Source organism: Canis aureus, chromosome 12 (genome assembly GCF_053574225.1).
Source record: "Canis aureus isolate CA01 chromosome 12, VMU_Caureus_v.1.0, whole genome shotgun sequence".
Classification (NCBI taxonomy): domain Eukaryota; kingdom Metazoa; phylum Chordata; class Mammalia; order Carnivora; family Canidae; genus Canis; species Canis aureus.
In genome coordinates, this window is record NC_135622.1 from 6,564,227 (window position 1) to 6,592,086 (window position 27,860).

A 27,860-nucleotide genomic window follows, 5' to 3' on the forward strand; every position below is an offset into this window, starting at 1 on the left:
TTCTGCCCATTCTTCATTAATACAGAGAACTGGAGCTGACTGGGAAGGAAAAAGAGACAAAAGTGCAGATGTGCTGTTGAATTCACAGGGTGAACTCAGTTGCAGTCCTCCCTACCCACAACCATAACCCCACACAGCAAGCACTCAGCAAGGAAATGTATTTTCACATGCTTTGGGGAGAACTTGGGGCCGAACAACCTGACCAGATGATTTCCTGTGATTCAGTACCTACTGTGTGCAAAACGCTATGTTGAACGGGGCTGGATAAGTCAATAAAACAAGCTACTGGTCAAGCGGGACAAATTCTAACACTGGTCCTTGTAAAACAGAATTATATCACTGACCCCCTTTGCTCAGATTGTATAGTTTTGAAATTGCAAGGAAGAACCAAGTTCCAGATTGTCCTAAAGCCAAATTATTTTGGAATCTTTAAAAGGAAACTCTATATGGTTGCCACAAAGTTGTAAATAAATTCACAATTAATCTGACTAGGCTCAGAATCACTTCTATGAGTCCAATTTCAATTGCTCCAATCATCCTTTCCCACTTTCCTGCTCTAAGAAGTTTATTGCAACGATGTCATGTTTAACAAAGTTCATTTCTATGCTATGACCACTACTCCATAAAAGGCAGAGTATCAAACTTAGAATGTAGAACTAAAAGGCCACAGGATTCCAAACCGAGCTCATTCTTAACTTCTGGCACGCCAACTCCTAACAGGCTTCCTCTCAGCAAAAGTACATAAGAGAAAGAACCAACCTTTCCCCAACATGTGGAGAAAAGAAAACTGTACGACGAGCATGTGCATGCACAGAAAGCCCGGGTCTCTACAAAATACTAAAGGATGTTTTCACACGCAAGGGTTGAAATGCCTCTATTGTCCTTGGGGCTAACAAGTCTTTAGGCAACCAAGTAACTTATATCAAACTAAAGAGTCTTGACAAAAGCATTCAAAAATGAATTTCTATCATTTAAAATAATGGCTATCCAAAGTAAAAAAAAAAATTTTAAGATCTTGTTTATTTATTCATGAGAGACACAGAGAGTGGGGTAGAGACATAAGCAGAAGGAGAAGCAGGCTCCCTATGGGGAGCCCAATGTAGGACTCGATCCCAGGACCCTGGGATCACGACCTGAGCCCAAGGCAGATATTCAACTGCTGAACCACCCAGGCACCCCCCAAAGTAAGATTTCAGCACAAATGTTCCTTCTCTGTGAAATTCTCCTTGATTCCCAACTGTCCCTAGGAACGTACTCTGGGGCCCTACAGCATTATAGTCACAATGCTATTATGACACTTAAAAAACTGTATCCCTGTTATGTGTAGACAGAGAGCCCTTCGAGGAAAGGGTCATCATCTCAGCACCCAACATCCGGGAGAAACTCAAGAAACGCTGGGCGATCCAGGGGTTATAATGAGCTTGGAGCATAACTTTTGCTACCCTTGCCTCACATTTACACAAACCAATGAAGACATGCTAAATACCTGTTTAATTTCTCACCACCTGCCTTTCCCACGAGGTGAACTACTACGGAAGTCCCTGCTTATAGAAAGTAGAAGGTAACCATGTTTATGGTTTTGACTTGCATTTAATTTGATGACTTTTGCCTTTGCAACTGCTATAGCAATGAACAAATATGATTTTAACTTACAAGAGACCCTACAGAAACAGAAACAAACATCCAACATACTCCAGATTGAATCACAGGAGTCATATGCTCATCATCAGGTTCTTTTACCTTTCAGGATGTCCAATCTGCTCTCTCTTCTACATTGGGACACAGAAGAACTTTCCAAGAATGATCTCTGCCTCCCAAACAGAAGGGAGTTATTAGGTCAAAGTAGAGTGACACCAGCTAGCCCCACATTCAGTCCTACAGGGATGAGAAGAATAGAGAAGTTCATACCCCAATTCACACCAATTGCAAAGAAAACTACCCATTCCCCGGTGCTCTGTGGCCAAAACAGTATTTAGAAGGAGCAGTAAGAAAATAATTAGGTGAAAAATGGGGAAGGAAGGCAAAACCACTAAAACTCAAAATGCAAGAAGATAGAGCAGTGTAGCCCAAATCCATCCCATTGAAGCCAAGGCTGTTTAGAAAGGCAAAACCACCAGACACTAAGCCTCATGCTAATCATTATTTTTAACTTGCTCCACAGCCAAGAACAGTCATCAAAAGGTTGCAAAATGAACTTTTATTTCATATCTTCTTTATGCCCTTGTGTTTAGCGTGATGGACATGCTGAAAAAATACTGCAAAGCCTAAGGTACAAGTGGCCATAAGATAATTTAACTTTCAAAAATCAGTTGGTCTTGAGCAGGAGGTCTTAACGTGGGATCCACTGCCTCACATGGAGTCTGTGGAGAGACTTAGTGACAGCTGTGAACTTACTGGGGAAAACTTCCATCTTCATTCACCCTCACTCACCTCTAGCAGAAGCTAGCACTGCCTTCAATTGTAGAGGAAGGTAACAACCAGTGATAGTATTAGCAATCCTGTGACTGTCACCAAGACAAACCACAGGACACTTTCATGTCACATTACACTTGTTGCAGAGATCTCAACACAATATTTACAGTCATCCCTACTTCAAAGATTTTTTTTTTTTTTTTTATTTATGATAGGCACACAGTGAGGGAGAGAGAGGCAGAGACACAGGCAGAGGGAGAAGCAGGCTCCATGCATCGGGAGCCCGACGTGGGATTCGATCCCGGGTCTCCAGGATCGCGCCCTGGGCCAAAGGCAGGCGCCAAACCGCTGCGCCACCCAGGGATCCCCATCCCTACTTCAAAATTACAATATGGTTAGACCTGCAGCTACATTCTGTTATTTAATGTGTTAGAAGGAAGCAGATAAATTACTGTATCATAATCGCTTAACATTTTTATAACTGTTTCCATGTCACTTGTAAGTCTACATGTTCTCTTTTACGCATTTTAAAAACACAATTCTCAAAAGTCGTCCTACACTTCGTTAGTTTGCCAAAGGGGTATGTAGGACAGAGGAAGTTAAGAACAAAGAAAGTTGTTCGAGAACAAATAAAGTTCCTAGAGATTCCTTTAAGATTTTATTCATTTGAGAGAGAGAGCATGAGAGAGAGAGAGAGAGACAGAGACAGAGAGTGCAGGAACAAGGGGAGAGGCACAGGGAGAAGCAGACTCCCCGCTGAGCAGGGAGCCTGACATGTGGTTCCTTCCCTGACCATCATAACCTGAATCATAACCTGAACCAAAGGCAGATGCTTAACCGACTGAGCCACCCAGGTGACCTCCTATAGACTCTAACATCATAGTCACCAAGGTAGACAAGTAATTTATTCCAATATTACTTCATAGTTGGAAGAAAATTAAGCCACCAGGAAGCCAAATAATATGTCCAAGGTCTCTTAAATTTAGGGTGGGCATCAGCCTAGGTGGGCACCAGCCTAGGTGAGCATTCACAGCACATGTATTCCTACTTTCCCATGGGGACCTTTTCTTACATTCTACAATTGTCATCACTATCACTACCTTCCTACTAAATAGGGAAGAGGTATCACCTTTCAAAATTAGTAGAAAACCAAAGCCGAGGTGATAGAACAAGACAGACGCATAAGATACTCGTTTTTGTTCCTTGATCAACGGTGCTGCCATAATTGTTACAAAAGCTGAATTTGGTCTGCTCCTGAGAGAGAGTAGTCTTTCAGAAGTGAGAAAAATGTTGGGCTACATAATCCCTCATTCTCAGAAGTGTTCAAAGCACTTTGTAGATAGGCATTTACTTGTTAAATGCTGCAACGTATTATGAGTGGTCACAGCAGTGGTATCACCACTTCATAAATGGGAAGACTGGAGAATAAATATGAAAGACTGGTTCAAAGTCACATAAATCAATGGGAGAGCCAGTTTCCTGATTCCAAGTTCAAGGCTCCACTATACCAAATTACCATGATCAAATATTCAGTTGATTATAAAGTTTGTGAAACCTCTGTATGTCCCCCCAACCCCCCACCATAAGCCAGAGAGCATTTTCTTTTGATTCACAAAAGCAGACACTTCTGAAGGCTATGGGGCTAATATCCCATAGAATAAATTCCAATGTACATAGTACTTTTTCCACCTATGCTAGTCATCTAAAAATCTAGGTCAGGGGTCCTGAGCTCAAAAGCCACGTTACATACAAGTTAGTTGCCTTCTAAGAAGAGAACGGTGTGGAATTGTTCCTTCATTTTTCAGTCCATGACCTCCTTATCTACCTACTGTATCTTGTGGAACTGTGATCATCTTATGTTCAACGCCTATTACAAAATAATAATACAATGGTTTTAATACCATTAGATCCAAGGTCCTAAAACTACGAAATGTCACCTCTGCCCCAACTGTGCCTTAAGTTTTCTCTTCTTTTTCAAACCACCAGTTATTGGAATCCTCATTCTTCAAAGCATCCTTATGTCATCTAACTAACTTCTGCTTTCATTAAGTCATCTCTGTCTTCAATAGCTTGGGTCTTTTCTCAATAGTTACTAAGGACTAACTAACTTCTTAAAATTGTACTGAGGACCAAAAACATTATTCACAGTAACATCAACTCCTTGCTAAAATTTCCCAAATCACTAGTATCAAGACAAAACCATAATCAACAGGACAATCACAATGCAGTCTCCATGGAGAGTCAAAGGGTCTTAACCCACATATGACTGTTACCCACCATATCCTTTTGCTCTCCCAAACCCCATTTCTCAACTCTTTTACTATTCATCCTTCCCACCTGCTACTTCCGATTCATAATTTTGTGCTCTGTGCAGGAGAGTCCAAATCTCTGGTCTAAGAACAAACACTTAATTCCTGAATATTTCAAATGCCGGTAATCCACCACACATCACCGACCAAAATGTATCTCTCTACACAGCCACCATATCACTTTCCCACTAAAGTCACTGCCGTACAGTCACTGACCGGGATCTATCCGTGTTTGCCTAACTTCACTCCAGTTCCATCCCACCTTAGAGGCTCTCTCCATCAAGGGATACTTTATGTCCATCTCTCTGCCTTGTCTACTAACTTTCTCAGTCCCCTACTGCACTGTGATTTTGGCTCTCAGTCCCTCCTCTCTAGCACCGACCGGGGCCCCTGGAGGACAGATCGAGGCCTCCTCCTTCAGGCTTGGGAGCCTTCAGGTAAGGCCCCCAGCGACAATATTACAGGCCTCTAGCCCTTCCCTCCGAACCTAACCAACCCTGCTGTTGTTTTCCTTAGGATATCTCCATTTCACCAGGCTCCCCCAACACGAACCAGTGACATCTTAATAGTCTTTGCAACTTTCAGAGGTCAATGACTAGGGTTCCACTTTGGAAATCACTGGTGTGTCCACGACCCCCACAATGACTCAGTGACCTAGACATCACCACCTCACCTCCTGGAGCCCTTTACTACTCAGACACCCTTCTTAGCTTTCACTTCCCCTCACCCTTCAACAAGTCACTGGCCTGCAAAGTCCCCTCTGGCTCTCTATCCGCCTCCGAGGTCTTAACAGACCCCACCAAACTCGACCCGAATCCCCCTATTTAGCTCTCGGTCTCGCCCCGCCAAAGCCCCTTCATCCCCGGACCCTGGGACCGTCCCATCTCCTCCTGCAGCCTCCCAGGCACCGCTTGGGAAACAACCTCTAAAAAATCCGGAGACGCCGCGGTCCCTTCCCACCGCTCGGAGAGGACGCCCCCTCCTCCCCCGCAGGTCTCTCCAGACTCCGCGCACTCACATCCGCAACCCCGACCCCCGCCCCTTGCCTCCCCTCCCCCCCACCCGGCTCCCGGCGGCCGCGGCCACCCTACCCCCAAGCCGGCTCAAAACACGCGGACGCGGCCCCGGGCCCCCCGCCCCCGGCTCCGGCCCTGCCCCTCCCCCTCCCCCTCCCCTCCCCGCGAGGTGCACTTACCCCCGGGCGGGAGTGGGGGAGGGGACGGCAGCGGGGCCGGGGAGGCGGCTCCGGTCCGCGCGGCTCTCAGCCCCGGGGGGCCGGGGCCGGGGCCAGCGGCAGCGGCGGCGCAGCGTCTCCCCCCGGCGGCGGCGGCGGCGGCGGCGGCGCCGTCCCACTCCCGCAGGCACACATAGGCTCCATTGTCCGCCGGCGCCTCCCCCTTTCCGGCTCCCCCCTCCGGGCCCGCCCCTTCCCCTCCCCTCGGCCCTCCCCCAGCCGCACCGCGCCACGGAAGGTCCCGCCGGCCCCGCCTCGGACGCGAGCCGAGAAGGGCCCCCTCCTCGGCCCCGGCGTCCCGCCCGGCCGGGGCACCGGGCCTGCCCCTCCCCGCCTCGGCGCCGGGCCCGCCCCGCCCCCCGCCCCCCGCCCCGGGAAGGTCCCGCGTCCCCCTCCCGGGCCGCGCGCAGTGGTACCGACCGGCCGCCTCCTCCGCCCCCGCCCCGCCCCGCCCCGCCCCGCCCCGCCCGGCCTTCCCGGGGAGGCCCCGCCCCGCGCCCCGCGCCCCGCCCACCCCGGGCTCGCCCCGCCCCCGAGCGCGTTCCTCCGGGGCCGCCCAGCGCCGGCACGACCTCCTGCTTTGCATGGAGACGCCCACCGGGTCCCCGCCCCGGTCCGTCACCCGGCCGGAGGGGACGCCCACTCCCCGCCTTAAAGCGGCAGAGCCCCTTTCCCAACTAAACCTCCCGGAGGGCCGGCGGGGTGGGAGACGCGGCCGGGGCGGGCCTCTTGCTCCCCGCACCGTCCTCGAGGCACCCGGACCCCCCCAACCGCTGCCGCAGCACGGGGGAGCAACCCAAGGGGACCTGCAGAAAACCCGGGGGGGGGGGCAGGGCAGCGTGGAATTTGGCCATCTTTGACAGGAAAGAATTGGAAGCTGCCAAAGGAAGGAAGGGGTCTTTCCCTCACTTTCCCGCTGCCCTGCTGCCGGCCTAGTGCTCAGTCTTCCAGGCAACCTCCGCACAGTCCCAGGACGCCATCGGCCTTCCCCGTACCCTCCCCGGCCCCCTGTCTACACCGCACGATCCGTGCACCGCGCTCACGGTTGCCGGCTTCTCTCCCCCCCCCCACCCCCAAAGGGAGCAGGCCCCTCTCGGGGGTGCCCTCGTCTCCGCCCTCGCCGGGGTCCTGCGGACGCGGTGGCTGTCGCAGGGTCTCTCCCTCCCCGTCGGGCCCAGCCCAGCCCCGCTCACGCACCGCTACCCAGTGCCCTAGAGGACCTCCGGTCCAGATCCTCGAATGGCTTCGGAAGGCCTGTGCTTTGGAGAGAGAGCTCGAAACCCAGGCACCCCGGCCCGGTCCCCGGGGACGTGAGAAGGTAACCCCTTAGGTTGCACTTTTCCTCGGAAGGAAAAATGACGGCATCCTGGTGCACGCATGCTGCTGAGGAAGGCTCAGGTTCTGGCTACTCCTGTTCTATCTTAGTGGCCCTTGTTGCTGCCGTGACCAACTGTTATTACAGACCTGTCTACTGACGGTCCTCCCCAGAACACACTGTTATTACGTCTCTGTGTTTGTGCTTTGGAGAGGCTCGATCTAAGAGGTTTCTGCAACTACGTGCACTGGCCCCACAGCCCTTCTGAGTCAGTTAAGTGGAGACTGCCTAGGTTATGATGAGCTGCGTATCCTCCCTGAAGACACAGGCGACACGGCCAAGAGAAGTAGAGAAGTTTTCTTCTGCTTTTGCTTCTGCCCCCCATAGTTTTAACCAGGATTTACTTCATGCTGTATCAGTTTCCCTGTCTATAAAATAGGAAACCTTTGCCCAAGGGGCAATCTTTTAACTAATGGTGCAGCTTGTAAAGGATGGTGCAGGAGAACCCTGAGCGATAAAGCTTTCCAAAACATTTAAAATTCTTGAGTGACCATGTAAGTTTCTATATTATGTCTCCGCAGCCTAGATCCCGTGCAAAACGTTTTTTTTTTTTTTCATAGCAAGATGTTTTCTCTGTCTTACATTATGACCGGTGATTGAAATAAAGAAAAAAAAAAAAACATGATAGTACGCATTAAACAATATAAGCCCAAGATTGGCTGAAGGATTCCAAACGGGAAATAATTAAAATGCTTTTTGTCAAGTTTTGGTGATAGGGGAGAACCTCTGTAAAAGAAAGCAGAGGGAAAAAGTAAGGTATGCACATAGGGAAAGACAGCTAAACGCAGAAATATGCAAGAAACATTTGGGATTGCAGTTGTGGGTGGAAAGAAAGGATTTACAGAGCGTACCTATAAGAGAAAACCACTACCAAAATAAGCTCCTGAGTGGAGTGTTCCAGACCACATCACTTCTACTCGGAAACCTCAAAGACAAGCTCCTTATAACAATACACATACTAAAACGTCTTAACCATTTTACTAGGCTTTACACCCTCCATGATATGTGTCAAAATTCAAAATTATTTACTGAACAGAAGAAAAGCGTAAATGAATACTAAACATGCAACACTAGGGTAAAGGGGGAATAATATTAAGAATAAAGTGTGCTAGAAGTCATGAAACCTAAAGGTTAGAGTCTCCGTAGTAATGTAAATTTAGCAACATTTGCACATGGGATAGAATTGCATTTCAAAATATTATTTATTTTATCAAATAGTTTATTTTACTAGAATTTTTGTCTTCTGAATTTTCTAACTTCCATTCATTTCCATCTCACTTGAGAAAGAATTCTCTTTTGCTGTATAGAGCTCTAGCATGCTGTCTACACGTAAATACTAATGGATAATGATGAAATCATTTTTAAAAGCATCCTGTAAATAAACGCTTCAAACTGTTTCTGCTACTCTAGAAATTCTAGGAGAAATCATTTTTTGATCCAAATGGTAACATTGTTAAAAATAAAGGCTTTTGACGCCAAAGAGACCTGGGCTTGATTTTTTTTCCGTTTTGAAATTGGCTTCTCATGCTGATGAGAAGTACTTACTGTGATGCAAACACGGATGGTATAAATTTGGCTTCTTGGTTCTTCAGCTAATCTCAGAATCTTTTATTTAAGTTTGCCTCCAGTCTTTTTTGCCTGTAAATTCTGCTTTCAAAATGTTTGTTTCCTCAGCTCTTGATAAATTTACCCCAAAATTTTAGGGTTGGAAGAAACCCCATCCTATTTTACAGAGGAGAATTCTAAGACACAGAGGTTTAATGACTTGCAGAGATTATGTCCATTTTTAGGGAGTAGAATTTAAGTCCAACACTCTTCAGCCTGGTTCTAACTCCCGTGGTTTGTTCATTCCCACTAATATTTATCACTGCAGCAAAGCCCATGAAGTTCTACCCTCTTGATGAAGAAAGTAAGAATCAAACAGGTTGAGCCAGTTGGTGCTAGGGCTGTAAGAGGCCCCCACCGAATTCTTGCCTTGGTTAAAGCCCTCGGTTTGTCCATAATTTCCTGCTGCTTATACTGTTCCTTACCAATTCAACTACGTCATTGTCCAAACCAACGTGGGCAAGTTTCAACCCCAAAGGAATACCACCAAGAGAGTCATTTGTGACTGACAGTGAAGGGTTAGGATGGAAGGGCGTCTTGACCTTCACAGTCCTATTGCCCAATGCTGTAAGAAAATAGCCAAGAAACCATTTCTTTGTTAGGGTGCCCATGAAAAAGAAACAAATCGCCCTACCCCAGCTTTCACCAGTCCATTTAAGTCAGTGGGGAGTCTTCCAGCTTTATCCCTACCGGGAAAATTTAGGGCTGCGTGTCTCTTTGTAAGGGAGAAATCAATGTTCCCCACTGCCTTCCTTCTGGCAGCTCCTCCTGGGGCCACTGGCACTTTGATGTGAGTATGGGTCTCCTTCTGTGTCACCACAAGTCTGCTGCCAACAATCTGGGAATTACAGGCACCCTCTCTGTGAATGCTTGGCTGGGATCTGTGACTTGACCCTCAGATTCCTTAAAAAGTTCCCATCCCTGTTTCCCTTTTGTTTTCACACTCAAACCTGAATGATTGTGTCTCCCATCCTCATTGTCTGCCTTCTCAAAGTCAAGCTTTGTGACTTTCAGCCTGCTAGTTCCTGAGCCCTAAATCATTGATGTATAAATGCTGATCCTCCTCTCCAGGAGCCCATCATGGCTTAAGCAGAAGCAACGGGGGTGTTCCGTGTGCTCCAACCACTTCTCCCCAAACCCCCTTCATCTTCATGCCAGTTCTTCACACCTGTCCTCATAGTCTCATGCCCCCTTTCCTCTTCAAATCCCACTAATTTACTATTTCATTTTACTCTTCACTTTGCTCCCAACAATAATTCTGGGTATTTCTACGTTTCATGTCATTTTCTTCTTCCAGACATTTCTCTCAGAATGCCGCCCTTCAGATCCACCTATTTTCTTTTTTTCTGGGTTCTACCTTTCATAGAGGATGCCTCCTACTTCCCACAGTCATCCTCTCCGCCAGCTTCTCTGGTACTGCTATCCAACTACTGCTGCCTGATTCACCTCCATGGTTTGTGTCCAGCTGCTTTCATTTGTTCCAATGCCCTGTTGGAATCCTTGGCCACCCATCATTCCAGTAGTGGCAATTCCTAATGATGATATGTAAGGAAGAAATCAACCCACATTTTTGTTTTCCCTCCTGGGCTGCCAGACGTTGTTACTAGAAAAAACCACAAAACCAAAGAAAGTAGGCCCCGACCAAAATTCAGGTGATGAAAATTCAACTGAACTTCGTTACTATTTACTTGGCAACCCCTTTGTGTATCCTCATAACCTCCTATATCATTTCCCACAACAATTATTCCAAATTCTATCCACTATGCCTTCTACATTGCAAGACCTATCTTGTCATCTCACCCCACCTCTAAAGGGGTTTTTTGTTTGGTAATGTCTTCCATTTATTTACCCTTTGTAAAATCTTTCTTATTCCAATACTCTTTTCTCCCTTTTTTTTTATTCTCAATTTATCCAAAGGGTAACCTACATTATCACAAATCCTTTTCCTCCTCTGTAAATCACCCAACCATTCTGCAAGAATTCTCTCTTCAACATGGCCAAACCTAATTGCCCAAAGCATCCAATGAATATCATTTCCTTTCTGAATCTCTTATATTTTGAATTTCAATGATATTCTGGTTTTGTGTCCCTACACACACCCCAATTTTATTGATATATAATGGATATATAACATTGTATAAGTTTAAGGTATGCAATGTAATGATTTGATGTATATATATATATATATATAGTGAAATGACCACCACACTAAGTGTAGCTTAGGTTCAAAACTTTGGCATAATCCTCACTTCAAAATCCTCCATCTATTTATCTCTTCTAAATCTCTTCTCAGTCACCTGCATCCACAAATTTCTCCTTCAATCAACTTCTTGTTTTCTGGTCCCAACCTGGGACTGTTGTAATAGCTTCTAAATGGTCATTCCTGCCTCCAGCCTCTCCCTGAATCAGCCAATTCTCCATGCTCCTTCTCCAGACAGACCTTCCTAAAAGACCTGTTTATAATATATTATAGGACCCCCTCTACCCTAAGATCAACAGTGTGGTTAAACAGGAACAATATTGGCTTTAGAATCACCTGGACCTGGGTTTGATTGCATATTGGACTGCAATTTACTAGCAAAGTAATTTCAAAAAGAAGAAAAAAGTAGTCTTAAGGTGGTTCCTAGTCTTGCCCTCTATCTTGAGAACAAAATTGTACACTTCTCTGCATTTTGCAGTCACTTAGTTGTTGCTATATTTATTGAGCACCTACTAAGTGCAGGACATCTTGGAGGAAGTACAAAAAATGAATCAAGTACCCAAAGTATCCAACTTTGTCTTCAAAATCTAATCAGACTTATACAGAGGCTTCATTCATTTAAAAAAAAAAAAAAAAAAAAAAAGATGTGCTGGGGAAAGGGGAATTCAGTAAGTGCCAGGTATCATGCAAGGTACCAAAGATTCAAATAAGTGTAAGACAAGTCCCCTCATTTTGGTACCTGAGATCAAGCTAGGTAAGAATACTGACAAGTGAACATTTATAATCAATTATAATAAATGCTATGAAATGGATAAATACCAGGTGTTTGGGGGCACACAGAAGAAAGACATCTAATCCAGACAGGGGAGTCAGGGAACTCAACGAGACCTGAGCAGAATCTCAAAGAATGCATAGGAGTCAGTCAGGCAAAAGACTCAGCAATGTGCAAAGGCTCAGCTGTGTGACAATGTATATAAATAACCACAATACAAGATAGAAAGTAATAAATAAGTGGCAGAGCAGAGGCAAAAAGTAAAATGGCAATCAGAGGAGATACATTTTAGAGGGGGTTGAGTGAGATGAGCAGCAACTGCTTCATGTAAGTGGAGGCATTTGAGGCAACATGAAGGAGTCTGGGGTCGTGTTGATCCAGACCTGCAGTGGGGCCAGACGCCTTTGTCTTCTCAGCATTCTCTGCAGCGCCCTGCACACAGTGGCACAACCTTTGCCTGCTGTCATGATGATGACAGCTATGATGATGACATCTAGGTTTTTCTCATGAAGTTGGCTCTTCTGATTTCCTAGAATGCTTATAAGGGGAGACTCAAGATTCAACAGAGTCATTTCTAGGGCCCTCAATCAGATTTCCTGGCTTTGAATCCCAGCTCTGCCATCAGATGGCTGTGTGATCTTAGAAAAATTATTTGACCTCTCTAGGGTTTAGTCTTTTACTTTATAAAGTGGAACATCGATAATATTTTCCTCACAGGGTAGCATGAGGAATAAATGAGCAACTACATGTCAACACGTAGGACTAATGCCTCGCACATAGTAAGTGCCTAACCAATAAATGTTAGTTATTAATATATTTCATCATCTCTGGATTATCCACAATGGGATTGGCTTTAGGCAGAGATTTTAGGAGCACTGAGAAGGGTAACACAACAAAGGGTTAGCCCTGTTTTATTTTAATAATCATCTGGCCAGACATCTATCATCCTTAACTATTAACTGTACTGAGGAAATATTGTGGGGAAGAAAGAAAAGGCTAATTCTGAAGCATGGACAACCTTCCCCAGGAATTGAAGCCAGGTTTTCTGAGGGCAGTAGGTCCTCTGGGACTGGAAGAAGGGTTGGATTGGAGAGAGATGCCAAGAAGTAATGAAGAAAACAAAAACAAGGTCATTTGTGTCAGTAAAGACATGCTTTACTAACTTAACAAACAGTACTGACCTTGATTTGGGGACTCTCCATCCACTGCCCCTTTCTCTACTCTGTGCTGTGTTTCAGAATAAATAATTTCACTCAGGATCAATGTTGAATCATGTCAATGAAGGAGACTACACAAGTAGTCAAGAAATCCCTAGCTTTAAGATTTCGTAATGACTTTTACATGTTTGCTTTCTTAGTTATTATTTATTAATGAAAAATGAATAAGCACTTAATATGTGTCATAGTGCCAAATTAAGTAGAGTGACAATTTCATTAGAAGCTGAACAAATAGGGGTGCCTGAGGGGCTCAGTCGGCTAAGCGTCCAACTCTTGATTTAGGTTCAGGTCATGATCTCAGGATCCTAAGATGAGCACCACGACTGGGGCTCTGGGCTCTCTCTGTGTGCAGCAGGGCGTCTGCTTGAGATTCTCTCTCTCCACCCTCGGCCCCTCCCCAACTTGTGCACGTGCTCTCTCACTCTCTCTCCCTCTCCCTCCCTCCAAAATTCCCTCTCCCTCCCTCCAAAATAAATATTTTTTAAAAGGTGAAGAAAGGGCAGCCGAGTGGCTCAGTGGTTTAGTGCCGCCTTCAACCCAGGGTGTTTTCCTGGAGACCTGGAATTGAGTCCGACGTTGGGCTCCCTGCATGCAGCCTGCTTCTCCCTCTGCCTCTGCCTGTGTCTGTGCCTCTCTCTGTGTCTCTCATGAATAAATAAATAAAATCTTTAAAAAAAAAAGGGGGGGGGGGTGAAGAAATAGTCCTTGTCAGAAATCTCACAGCCCAGTTGAGAAAACACAAAAAGTTTAATAACGATTGATTTCTAAATTTTATTACAGATATGACAGACATGAGACAAACTCTGGACTTCCAGAAAAAAAAGAAAAAAGCAATGAGTAGAGTCTGGAGCGATCACTTGCAGCATCAGAAGTTGAACTGGGCCTTGAAGAATAGGATTTGAGTGGTTCTAGGCGGGGATGGTGTCCCAGGGGCCAAGCAAGAGACTCAAAGGAGAACAGCATGTGTGGACAGAAAACAATAATAGTAATGATGAGAACAAGCATCATGAGAGCTGTCCTTTACTGAGCATTTGGTATTTGCATGTGCCAAGCAATATTCTAAGGACTATAGTCATATCATCTCACTTAATACACACAATGACCCCACAAAGTATGAACTGTTGTTCCCATTTTACAGTTGAGGGGCTAGAGACTTTTTTTTTTTTAAGATTTTATTTATTTATTCACGAGAGACACACAGAGAGAGGCAGAGACATAGGCATAGGCAGAGGGAGAAGCAGGCTCCTTGCAGAAACTTGATGTGGGACTTGATCCCAGGATCCAGGATCACGACCTGAACCAAAGGCAGATGCTCAACCACTGAGCCACCCAGGCGTCCCAAGGGACCAGGGACTTTGAGAGAGAAGTCACTGTTCTAAAATCATGTGGCTAAGTGGGCGCTACGACGAAAATCCAAGTCATTCTGAGTTGAAAGCTCTTAGCTTTCTACAGTACAGCCTCTCTTAGTGCAAGTATTGGGATGCAGTGACAAAATACAATTGAATAAATAGGGTAGGAATTCATTACATAGAATATAATTTATTTTTTAAAGATTTATTGATTTTAGAGAGAGAGAAAGAGAGAGCGTGAGGAGGGGCAGAGGAAGAGGTAAAAAGGAATCCCAAACAGATTCTGCACTGAACCCAATGTGGGGCTCGGTCTCCTGACTCTGAGATCATGACCTGAGCTGAAACCAAGAGTCAGACACTTAACTGCCTGAGCCATCCAGGTGTCCCACAAAGAATATAATTTAAAGAAAGTATGCAAGAATGATATACTGTGAGGTTAAAAAAAAACACCAAAAATCATAGTTTACCAAACACTGCTTGTGGAACAGGCAGTCTTCTTTACAGTATCATCCAGAACTTGATTTAGAGTTATACCCACTTTACAGATGAGACAATCAAAATGGAGACATTGAATGACTTGGCCAAGCCTCACAGCTATTAAACAGCACAGTCCAGAACTGAACACAAGGCTGGCAGCAAAGCCTGTGTTCTTGCTGCTATTTCACACTGCCTCTCTCCTTGGGCAAGGGAAAAACTGGGTAAAAATAACACTGCTGCAATTTGTATGGCATTCTTCAAAGTATTTTCATATTCACAGCCACATCTGATCCTTGTAGGATAACCATGTGAGAGGTTCATAAGATACCTCCAACATCGATCATAATGAATAATAACAGTCACAATAATCACTAAAATAATATTAGGCAGCACCAAATGCTCCCCATACATCTGGCCTCACGTGGATTGTATGGTTGACTTACAGCAATCTTGTAAGATAGGCTCTGTTATCATTCTTACCTTGCACATGAAGATACTGTGGCTCACAGAGGTTAAAAAATTTAATGAAAGAGGTTGGCCTCAGATAAGTTGCAGAACTCATTCAAGGAATGTGATTCCTGGACAGGAGCACAGCTCCCAAGTTTCCACATCCATGCATGCCCTCTAACAATCTCTCTGCAGCTCCAGGAAGGCAAGAAGAGCAGCTGGAAGGCTGCAGAAATGTAGGTGTGAGGTGATGCAGACCCAGACAGAGTAACTTAGGGGACAGTGAAGAGGTGGCACATCTAGGTGCCGTCTGGGGAAGGCTGTAGCAGCTCACTTCTGAAGCATGTGAACATAAGAGGAAGAAAGAAAAGCTGAAGTTTGGTTTCAAGCCTAAAATGGGTGGAAGTGGTGGTGGGCATTGTGGTCAGAAACAAGAGTGGTTTAAAAATGACACTGGTCCACAGGGAGACATACTATATGCCAACTGGGGATGACTAGGGTAGAAAAGACAGATGACATCGAGTGTTGCTGGTGGAAATGTAAAATGGTACATCTACCTTCGAGAACAATTCAGTAGTTTCCTAATAAGTTAAACATTTTACCATATGACCCAGCAATTCCACTCTGAGGTGTCTACCTAAGAAATAAAAACAGGCCCACACAGACTTATATGCAAATGTTCTATTGCAGCATTATTCCTAACAGCCAACAAGTGAAAATAATCCAAATGTACATCAACTGATGAATGGGTAAATAAAACTTGGTGTGGTATTCCTCAGCAATAAGAAGGAATGAAGTACTGATACACACTATAACATGGATGCACCTCAAAATCACTGTGCAAAGTGAAAGAAGCCAGATGCACAAGACTGTATATGGCATCATTTCATTTATATGCAATGTCCAGAAAAGGCAAACCTATAGAGATGGAAAGCAGATTAGTGGGGTCAGGAATGGGGATCAGCAGCAAACAGGCATGAGGGATCTTTCTGGGGTGAAGCAGATATTTGAAAACTGGATTTTGGTGTTGGTTGTGCAACACTAAATTCACAACAAAAGTCATTGAATTATACACTTAACATGGGGGAACTTATGGTGCATAAATCATATCTCAATAAAGCTTTTTATTTTTTACCTAAAGTGAAGCTAGCTTGTGAAAGAAAAAAGAGTTGTTTTAGAATTATAGGTGACAACTGGACACTGAAGTGGAGATGTCCTGCCAGGTACAGAGGTAAAAGCCAAAGCAATAGGGACGCCTGGGTGACTCAGTGGTTGAGCACCTCAGGGGGTGATCCCAGTCCAGGACAGTGTCACATTGGGCTTCCTGCAGGGAGCCTGCTTCTCCCTCTGCCTATGTCTCTGCCTCTCTCTCTATGTCTCTCATGAATAAATAAATAAAATTTTTAAAAAATAGCTGAAGCAATATAAATGAATTAGTTCACGGAGGAAAAAGGCACACAAGATAAAAGGAAGATGTCAAGAATAAAACCTTTGGTGTCACTACCACCAGGGGCAGGGAAAACTGCGGTGGCTAATAATGATGTTCACCTTGGTAACAACTCGTCCCACTAATATTAAAATTCACTTATATTCTCTAAGCTCATACCACCGAGCGCAGAGGTATGTGCCCCAAGGCATGGCAAACAGCACGGTCAGTCTATGTGGGGGAAAATTGCCTCTAAGTGACTAAAATACACAAGGATAAGTGGAAATGGACTGAATGTATTCTCTGTATTTTGATGCTAAAAAGAGAACTGCACAAATACTTTCACCTGAATTAGAAATAACATCAGCATTAGGGAGTGTGATGTTTTGAGAGCAATGACATTTCATTTAGTCACTAACCACCAAAAAGGGTGGATATTATGCTGGACCAACCCTAGAATCAGGCTTTTTGGCCTCCATATCAACTTCTGAATTTAGAAGGAGCCAGCAGAGTCTCAGGTAAACTTGGCAACTGCTTTCTCAACTCAGAACATAGTGACCCATCCTCCTCTGCCCCCTCCCAGGCTGAGAACTTTGGGGAGGGATCCTTCCAGGCTAGGGTATAAAGATCCTCTCCTTCCCCAAAGGCCTGACAGCCCTTTTTTGTTTCTCCTTTCACATCTCCGGTGAAAATGAAACAAATTTAGACCACTGTCCTTGGTTGTGAAATAAAGTGGGAGAAAAAAAAAAAAAAAAGAATCTGGGAGCTCAGGGTAGAGACAGCAGGGTATAGAGAAAGAAGCCCAGGATTGGGAACATTGACCCCCAACTTCAGGACCACCCCACTCACATCACACTATGAGGGGCAGCTAAGCAGACTCTTAATCCCAGGTTCACCTGGAGCCTAAGGCTGGATTTTGGATAGAGGAAAAAAGATACATTTACTTTCACTAACTTCTAACTCAAATTTATCATTGCCTTCAAATACAAACATAGGCAATAGATCAAGGTGGCATGAGCCATCTAGGACTTTTTCACTGATAAGAATCACAGATATTTTTGTTATCACTTTACCGTTGTAGCAGATATCCCAAATATTGCTTATACTCATCAATGATGATGCAACATTATGGTAGTTATTAAATCTGCCAGTAGAACTTTTATTAATGTTCTAATAAAGAAGCATATATATTAGTACACCACAGATTTGATGCTTTTGATATTTTGATCATATTTCAGTATAACTCTTTTTTGTAAGGCTATGTATTTTTTAAAGTCATAATTCCATCCATCGGCTTCACCAGACAGCCCAAGGCAGGTCCATGTCACAAAAAAGTCGAAAAATTCCAGGACTGGAAAAACTCACCCCAGTCTCTATCCAGAACCACCAAAAATGAGCTTCCCTACAAAGCAGGCAATCCCACCATTAGCCAACATTTCCTCTGGGTTTTTAAGATTCCCATTAAAATGCAAATGTCCCCAAAGGAGAAGAACTTCTCCGAGTGTTATTAGTTAACCCCTTAAATGGGATTGTTTAGCAGCTAGCTGAGCACAACACCCTACAATTCAATTAAACAAACATTTATTGAGCTCCTGCCACGGGTAAGAAACCAGGCTCAGGGATAGGGAGTGAAATCCTCCAAGGTTTCTCCTCTCAAGGGTGTTTGCAATCTAGTGGAAGGAATAAAACAAGTGCAGAAAAGACAGAAGAAGAGAAATGGCCCCAGAGAAGTGCGAGGAGCAAAGCGCGTCCAGGGGAAGAGATGGCCTGGAGGAAAGAGACTCCAAGCACTTTCCAGGATTGACTGAGTATGAACCTCAGAATCCAGCGCTGGCCAAGTTCACTGCCTAGGGTTGCGTTCAGCAGGTAAAGCATCAAGCAAGCTAGGCGGCTGAGAGCTCCGTTAGGTACCCGGGGCCCGCGAAGCCCAGAGGAGGGGGCGTCAGTGGGGGCAGGGGAGGGTCTAGAAAGACTGCGGGTTGTGATGAACGTGGCACGGAGGAAGTGACACAGGAGCTGAGCCTAGTAGGAAAAGTTTTAAAAAGATAGGATGGGGGAAGGGAGAGGGGAGGGGCACCCCTGGCAGAGGTGAGGGTGGAGGGCCTGCTCTGGGGACGCATCCGAAGTGAGAGTCTCGGGGTAGCCGAGGCACCTGGGAGGAGACGGGTCTGCAATTGTAAAACCGAGTTGTACTGCGAAAGGATCTTAAATTTAACGCGGAGGAATCTGTACCCCATTCCTTTGGAGCAACCAGGCAAAGTCTTCATGGAGGAAGGCCTTCCTATTTGAGCTGGGCCATTAAACCATTAAACGTCAACAGGTGGAGATGGAGATGGGGCGGGGGGGGGAGCGTTTTGGGGCTGCGGGGACACCGCCAGCGGGGCGGGTCGCGCAGGGCGGGGTAGGGACCGCGCGGCCGCGGTGCCAGGTGCAGGGAGGCGGCGCGCGGCGCACACCTGGCTGGAGGGGGCGGGGCGGGGCGCTGTGGTCGCCGCGCGGGTCCCTCGCCCTCGAGCCCACGCACCGGGGCTGGAGCCTGTCCTCCAAACGCCCCAGGTGGTCTTGAGGCGCCAGAGAATCGTTGAGGGGCTGAGCCGGAGAAAAGGCCAAACGGGAAGGCGGGCTAAGAATCTGCGCTCCCCTTGGAGGCCTTGCGGCGCTGCGGAGAATGGACCCCGAGGGGAGAAAGGTATTTGCCGAGCCCACGGCGCTTGAAGAAGCTTTCGGGGAATGAAGGGTTGAGGATGGAAAGTGTGGGGACCCAGGAAAGGGCTATTACAGGGGTCCAGGTGGGGAGTCACGAGGGCCTGAATCATCGCAGTGGCGATGATCACGGCGACAGCGGCGCAGGGAAGAGGAGGGAAGGGGCAAATGTAAAGACGTTTGGTGACAGAACCTACATGGCTCACTGGGCAACTGAAGTGGGTGGAGGGGCTGAGTCACGCAGGACTCCAGAGATTGGAGCTGGGCAATGAGGAAAACAGCAGGACCTTTACCAGAAAAGCAGGGGAGAGAGGCGCCTGCGTGAGGAAGGCTGTGTGTTTCGATGGAAAGCTCTGGCACAGTCACAGGCTGAGAACACTGTTGATTTTTAGTTTGAGTGAGGGCACACTGTGGTTAGTGGAATATAGGAGGAGACACAGGTGGCCCGCCCAGACTGGGCCGGGGCAGAAGAAGGCTGCGGGGCCGGCCTTCCTCACCGGTTTGTGGAGGGAACCCCAACAAGGTGACAGGAGCTCTGAGCTGTAAACCCAGGCCAGTCCCTGCTCTTCTCAGGAGCTACCGTTTCCTCTTTGGAAGAGCAGGTGATAATAAAACTTATCACCCACTCATCTCATGGGAGTGCTGGAGAGCAACCAATATACATACATAAGTAAGTTTAAGACACTCAGCAAGAACAAAGTGTGCTAGAAATGCTAAATAATAATAAATCCAGCCGCCTCCTCCACCATGATAGTAAACAAGGTGTCTTTTTTCAAAAACAGATGTGGCTAACCAGGTACCAGCTTCGAGGCTGTCTGTAGCTTCTAATAGGAAGGTAATTAGATCTAAATTCTTGATTTTCAAGAATTCCCTTATTAGAGAGTCTGAGTGACCCTAATACCTCCATCAAACGGAGAGCCTGAGCCAGACTGCAGTTAATCAACATGAAAATTATTTTATCATCCCACCTCCCATTCTAAGTATCTATGTGTGACTAATAGCACCCAAACTGCAGGCAGTACCCACCATCCCCCTATGCTGCACTCTTTGTCACACCCTTGAGGTCCCTCTCTTGGCAGAATGGTGCCATATAAAATATTCAGGTCCTAGGTAGGATGCGTGCAATCTACAAGGGAAAGAAGGCTGTCAGGCAGAAAAAGTAAAAGAAAAAAAATAGCACTCCTAAAATGACAAAGATTGCAAATCCATTGTAAAGTAACACATCTCTAATGGTATGTTCCATGCATAGCACATCTCTTAATAAATCCCACACCAATCTCTGCTCCCCTAAAGAGCAGACCTGATAGGTAATAATTCCCCTCCTCTGTGGTAAAATCCAATTTTCACACCTGGTAAATGAAATAACTCCACTGCGAACCAAGGTCGGGTTGGGGTGAGCCGTTAACAGAAGGTTAGGGACTATGCATCATGTAACAGCTCTTCTGGGAACCCCTTCCAGAGATTTGCTCTTTTTATGCCAGTTGATACTATTCAGGTAGAAAACCTCCAACCTCCTAGGTTACAAAAGCCAAAGCCTTTGTCACCTGGAGTGGTTATGAATAAGTACTATGGTTCATGGGTCACATGTGTGTGGGGCCTGGCTCTGGCCTTTACCTCTCGTTTGGTAGGAAGGTTTCTTACCATTTGTTTACTTTTAGGAGATAAGCTTATGCTGCTTTCCTGACAAATTGACCATGAGAGGGGTGATGCTACTGAAATTTACCATCGTTAAAGGAATAACACACCAGAGAAAGAAAAAAATATAATGCCAAAGTCCAACTAAAATCTGTCTACCGTACAGACCTTGTCAGTGATTTGGACATCCATAAGAAATCAACAACAAAACATATACATACACACACATGGAGAACTGGAATGTAGGCCAGGAACACATCCCAGGATACATTAGAATTTAGTAAAGGTGGCACCACAGATAAGTAAGGAAAAGGGAGGATTACTCAAGAAATACTGTTGGCATAATTAATTGTTTACTGTTTGGAAAAAATTTAAGATCCTCATTTCACATCGTATAATAAATCAGAGAGATTAAAGAGATGAATATAAAAATGAATCAATTAAAAAAAACTAGAAGAAAATATAGATGAATATTTATCTGACCTTGTGGACAGGGAAAGATATTCTTAGAATAAAACCAAAGGAAAAATAAATAAATAATTTGGTGGATTTAACTACGTAAAAATGTAAAATTCTGCGTGTGAAAAAAAAAATCATAAAACTAGAAGACCAATGACCTAATGGAAACAAAGTATTTCCAACAAATAGGATTTTAACAAATATGACTGAAAAGAAATTACTCTTATTAGTATAGAAAAAACTCAGATAAAGCAATAGGAAAAAAACGCCTGGGTTGAAATTTGACATTGCAATTTTTAACATTTTGTAATTTACCATTTAACACACACACCCAGAAAATTGATAGAAAAAAATCACTTGAATTTGTGAAAACATTCATTCTAACTAGTAATCGAAGAAACAGCAATTGTATTTTCTGTGATGGCCTGGCATATGGTTACTGACTTTCTAAGTATCTGTTGACTTGTTCAGATTAACAAAGAGTAAGAAAATCCCATTGGTAGGTCGTAGGAGGACATAGGAAAAGCAGGGGTCAGCAAACTGTTTCCGCAAACTATTTCTGTAAAGGGTAATCTCTGTTGCAAGTATTCAGCTCTGCCACTGTGGGGTGAAAGCAGCCACGGACAACATGTACCTGAGAGAATATGACTGTGTCCCCAAAATGCGTTCTTTGTGCAAACTTAAATGTGAATTCCATATGATTTTAAGGTGTTATAAAATATTGTTCTTCTGATTTTTCCCAACCATGTAAATGTGTAAAAATCACCATTAGTAATCATTCAAAAACATGTCATGGGACAGATTTGGCCCATGGGTATAGTTTTCCCTGTCCTAGAGCAACATTTCTGGAAATCAACTTGACACTATATATCAAGAAACTTTGTGGGGTTTTTTTGTTGTTGTTGTTTTGTTTTGTTTTGTTTTGTTTTTTTATCAAGAAACTTTGTAAAGGCTATGCACAGGTTGGTATTATAATAAGCAGGTACGAATACTTCTTTAAATAAAAAAAGCACATATTCTTTTCCCCAATTGCCCTAATAATTCACTCCCTAGGAATAATTTATAAGGAAAAAGGAAATGGGGAAACTCGGAAATTTATACAAAGAACTTCTCAACATTGAGCAGAGTGGGGATGGTTTAAGTACATCTGATACATTCATACAGTGAAATATTATGCAGCTATAAATCTTTTGGAAAAAACATATATGACATACAAAAAATGCTCACAATATAAAGTTAGGTAAAAAAAAAACAAGACAAAATGTCTATTTCCTAGTTTTGCAAAACATGTAATACAATTTACATAGGAACATGTATACGCATAGAGGAAAGAATGAAGGAAATGCATTAAATGTGAATAGAGTCTTGGATGCTGGGTTTGCGGGTGATTACATTTTTCTTTATTCTTTTGTTCTAATTCTTTACAGTGAATAGTTATTACTTTTGTAATTAAGAAAATACACTGGGGCGCCTGGCTGGCTCAGTTGGTGGAGCATGTGACTCTTGATCTTGGGGTTGTGAGTTCGAGCCCCGCCTTGAGTGTAGAGACTACTTAAAAATAAAATCTTTTTAAAAAGAAAGTACACTAATATTATATTTAAAATAAAATAAACTGGTGGAAAAAGTCCCGAACCTTAAGTTCACACAGAATAGTGAGAGAAGGAAAAAAAAAAAAAGCCTTTCAAATGCAACCTAAATGTAAAATCTTGACAAAATCTGCAATGAAAACCAGACCCAGGCAACTGAAAGTCGCCAGGGTCTAAAATTCATGCAAAATCACCACAGGAGGGGGAAAAAAAGTTCTGATCAAAAGCAGCTGAGACCTGGAATCTACAACTGCCCCTACACTGAACATATCCAGAAAAAGAAGTACGAGATGAAAAGGCTGCCTTGGGTCCTTGTGCGCAGTGGGGCTGGGGGTGAGGGGGGGCACAGATGGCTTCTTGTTCCTAACCTCCAACACCCCCACCTTCCCCCAAACAATAAACCACAAAACAGCTTTTGCCTCAAGTTTTAGGACAAAATTAGAATTCTACAACCAAGGCTTGCTTCTTTTGTTCTAGTGTGGAGGAGGTATGACTTCTCTCTTCCCATGTATTGCATAGCCATTTACACCTGGAAGCATTTTTTTGCTAGAGAGAGACAGAGAGGAGTTAGAGTAGTTTAAAGAGAGGGATGTTTCCCTCAAGCACACTTCAACCATTTCACAGATTGGTCTAGAACCTGACGGGTATACAATTAGTGTATGGCTATCCTCTGAGGAGTTTACTGTATGCCGATCGATTTGCTACACCTTTATATTGGTTGCTTCAGTTAAGTGTAAGAAGAGGCCAATAAGGAGGACTTTTCCCAACCTAAGCAGTTGTCATATCCATTAAGACATAACCAGATAAGGCCTGGAGGGATTCAATAATTTGCCCAGGGTCATCTAGGTAATAAGGGGCAGAGGCAGGTCTCAAATCTTACTTCCAAGCTTCCAGTATCAGTGGTTGAAATACTAAAATCAGATTTTAAGAAGAGGCAGGGTAGAGCACAAATGTTACCATCAAACACACTGGAGTTCAAGGTTCAAGATCATAGCTTAAGTTTATTTTTCTTGGCCTCAATGTTCTCACCTCTAAAAATGAGAATAATAAAACATCTCTCAGAACTTTTGGAAGTTCAGAGATAATATAAGGAAAATACCTAGCAATAATATGTCCTCAATAAATGGTTGCTATTAAGACAACACAACTACATAAATACATATATATATATATATATATATATATATATATATATATATATTTTCTTCTGTTCATTTCCCAGAGATCTTTAATTCTTTGCTCTTCTAGTTAAAGTAAGGGAAGCATGTTTGGGACAACAGGTTTGAAAATGGGGGTGCTTTAAGGCATGTTGATGCTTTAAAAATCAAGCCCAAACTCTCTAGGACCATAAACCATTGCTCACGGTGCTTTTCTAGAAGAGCAGGAGCAATAAACATATTCCTGTAGGAAGACTCAGTCTCAGAGAGCCCATGAGATGAGCCAAAGGAGAATCTTCTACCCACAAAGAGGAAGGTGGTAACGTCCTTCACTTCCTTTGTGGTTTTAGCCTAAACCACAACTCCTCCCTTTTTGCTATAAGTTGTTTCTTTACATCCATTCAGATGTGTGTTAGCTTTCTCCCACCTAATATGTCACTCCCTTCTCTGCCATATGGATAAAGAGCATATGCTTCTCCTCCTCCGAGGAAAGCGTCTCCAGCACATAGGAATGGTTTTGAGCTGCTCTCACAACCCATCCATTCTATAGCAGCCTGCATGGGACCCTGTTCCAGGAGACCTCTGGAAGACTCCAGAGTTCTTCCAATGCCCAGGCTTGCAGCTTGGAGGCAGAGAGGATGAATAAGTGTACTGTACATCACTTAGGCAAAAGAGGAAAAGCTTCCTGCTCCAAAATGAATGAGAACGTCAGGGTTTCCAGTTGGAAACAAATGGAGGAAATATAATCTTGTTTTGGTTTAGTTTTTTTTTGTGTGTGTTTTATTTTTGTTTTTGTCTTTTTGGAGAGAAAGAAAATGAATGAAAGGGGAAATAAATGCAATGCCCAAGCCACAGAAAGGAAAATCAGAAAATACCCCCAAAATGGTAGGTTCAGGAAGGTGGGCAGACAGCTGTCTCCTCACTGCTGCTGTGGTTCCCGAGTTAATATTTGCCAGACTTAGCATTCCTGTGAGTGCCGTTGGGATAATGGGCCCCACTCAGCATCACGTGACTTCTCCATCTCAGCCGAGGGACAGGATTTCAACCATATCACACACAGCTCTCATTACTTGTAAGGAAATGATCTTACTGAGGAAAGCAGCACAAACCATAAACACATTTACTTAAAAAGGCAAAGCTGTGAGGTATACCCCTCCACTTCACGACTAACATGGTGTGCTGGTCTTAGCTGCTCACGGCCGAGTCCAGAACAGCATTTTCTAGAGTGGATCCAAGAGCTGCCTCAGGTCACGGGCACTCGTGGACTTAACTTTCTTGCCTGAAGGGGTAGAATAACAGTCATTTTCTATGGAAGAATTTACTAAGTACCATCTTTGTCAAGCAGTGTTAGCTATTCCAAATTGTAGAAAAATGAAAATCTTTGCCCTTGAGAAGTTTATCATCTTGTTAGGGAGCCACTATGCCAAAAATCAGGGTCCTAAGGCGAGAATCATTAGATCCATCCTCATCCTTTCCCTCTCTCCCTCTTTTAGGTTAAACAGAAACAACACCAGCACTGAGACTTGGGGAGGCTGAGTGACTGTCCATGGCTACGCAACTAGTAAGTTCGCAGAAGCAAAACCCAATTTTTCTAACTCCAAGACTGAGGACCTTTCTCTCATATTTCACTTGTGTCCCAAAAGGAAGAACTAGGGCAAATAACTGCACAAGTTCATATGATAAAAGCCACATGTACATATGTATCATGGCATACAAATAAAGGGAAGGCAAAGTCTGAATTGAGTTAGTCCGGAAAGGTTTCTTTGGAAGAAGTTCTGAAGGGTGTGATTGGGTAGGAATTGTCAGAAGTTCAGTTCCATCAACAACCATTTCAAAAAGCCCAATACGTACAAAGCACTCGACACAGAGAGAGGAAGCCCAATAAGATGAATAATAGTATCTCACGGTCTCCGCCCTGGACGAGCAGTACTACTAAGTTTATTAATGGTAGAAGGGGAATAACTGAAGTAAGTCACAGTTATGAGCCAGGGGGAGGAGAAAAGCAGACTCTTGGAAATATTGTGAAGGCAGAGAAAAACCCGCCGGGAACCAGGAATGGATATACCTTGAGAAGGAGAACTCAAAATTTATTGAAGCATCACAGAGGAGGAAGGTTTTCTAGATTTAAGCTGAGTAAAAGGGAACAATCAATTAATTCTTACCTCAAAAATATTTGGAGTTTGTCCTTATAGATCTAATGTCTTAATTTGTCATATTGTTTATAGCCATATTCATTCAGAGCTTGATATCATGAAAACATTAAATGTACACACACAAACAAAAAACTTTGGAAACACTGTCCCAAAGCTCATAATGGTCAAATCCCAAAGACAAAAGGTACCCTAGAGACTGGCCCAACATCCTATTACAAACGAAAAGATCAAGGTCCAGCGAAACAAGGCAAAAAGTTACTTTTCCACTAAGGAAGGCAAAAAAGTCAGGTCCCAAATTAGAGCCACTTTGTTCCAGCTCTAGTGGCTATATTCTCTAAGCCAAAAATTGGGACACAAACTATAAATGCGTTTACAGGTGTCATGGAGGAGAGTATTTAAAATAAAGACCAAAGGTTAGACTGTGGTCCTAGATGATGTTTCCAGAACATTCCACAGCATTTCAGAAGAGAATGTAGTCTACTCAGAGTCAAGAGAGACTTTCACAGCCAGAAAAGAAGCATCAGAGTCTATCTCCATCCAAGGTGAGCCCTTGGTGAAAGCCACAGGGATTCTAGGTAAGTCTTTGATACACAAAATGAGATGATAAATAACTTAAGACTATTTATTAGTTCCCGGGGCACCAGGTTTCCTCAAAGCCTAGCATGTGTAGGGCTCAATAAATTCTAAATATAAACTATAGTAAGCTGATGATGACCTTGGCCAGATATTCCCTGGGCATCATAAGATACTCATACCCCAACAATTTTAACCTCATTCGCCTGTTACTTGTATAAATGCAAATCCAATTATTTTAGTATCATGGTCAGATCATTTCTGGTAATTCAAAAGTGAAAAAAGTTCCCAACTATTAGTGCAATACTGCAGGAAGCTTAGTGGATTATTCTGACACTAAAATAGTCCTCCAAGATACACACCGAGTCCTGTCCATACAAAATAATGTAATGAATAATGTAATGGTGATGATCTTTATATAAAGAAACTTTTCTCTTTCGAGGTGCAAAATTTGCATGAATTCATTCTCACTTTCTCCCCTAACTCCTTTAGTGACAGAGACCAACAGTAAGTTAAATTGCTAACAGTGACTGGAACCCATTCCCTCTGCCTCATTTTGCTGGTACTAAGTAAACAGCCCCGGGGAAACCTCATCCTAAGAGAACAGAAAAAGCCAGGAAGATTCAGGACTCACCCTTGATGATGTCATTATTGTCATAAATCAAGCAGCATTTCTCATCCATTAGTACCAGTACCATTAGTACCATTCGAATTTCAAAATATCATCCCAGTGTTTAGTAATAGCTTTGTTAAAAAATAGACTGACAGAGC

The 27,860-nt window shown here is 44.0% G+C and overlaps 1 protein-coding gene and 2 long non-coding RNA genes across 10 annotated transcripts in view; 2 read left to right on the forward strand and 1 right to left on the reverse strand.

Moving 5' to 3' along the window:
* LOC144280477 (uncharacterized) overlaps positions 1-27,860 on the reverse strand; it is a 69,540-nt gene that overhangs the window by 4,875 nt on the left and 36,805 nt on the right. Inside the window, exons 1-2 of one of the 6 annotated variants that reach the window (XM_077842564.1) lie at positions 7,176-7,392; positions 1,741-1,875 (exon numbers count right to left, since the gene is read on the reverse strand). The exons of 1 other annotated variant lie outside the window; for it this stretch is intronic. The gene's annotated coding sequence lies outside the window, so the exon portion shown is untranslated. Of the gene's footprint in view, positions 1-1,740; positions 1,876-5,916; positions 6,061-7,152; positions 7,393-27,860 lie in introns of those variants that run through there. 4 more of the 6 variants (XM_077842563.1, XM_077842562.1, XM_077842565.1 and 1 more) reach the window with 4 other exon arrangements.
* Positions 1,327-14,006, forward strand: LOC144280479 (uncharacterized). The gene is made up of 3 exons (XR_013348879.1): positions 1,327-1,561; positions 2,162-2,269; positions 13,905-14,006. It is a non-coding gene; the product is annotated as an uncharacterized LOC144280479 (long non-coding RNA).
* LOC144280480 (uncharacterized) overlaps positions 19,271-27,860 on the forward strand; it is a 59,884-nt gene continuing 51,294 nt past the window's right edge. For 2 of the 3 annotated variants that reach the window (XR_013348883.1, XR_013348880.1), the window contains exons 1-2: positions 19,271-19,512; positions 25,857-25,924. This is a non-coding gene — a long non-coding RNA (uncharacterized LOC144280480). Of the gene's footprint in view, positions 19,513-25,856; positions 25,925-26,892; positions 27,059-27,860 lie in introns of all 3 variants that reach the window. The other variant, XR_013348882.1, reaches the window with a different exon arrangement.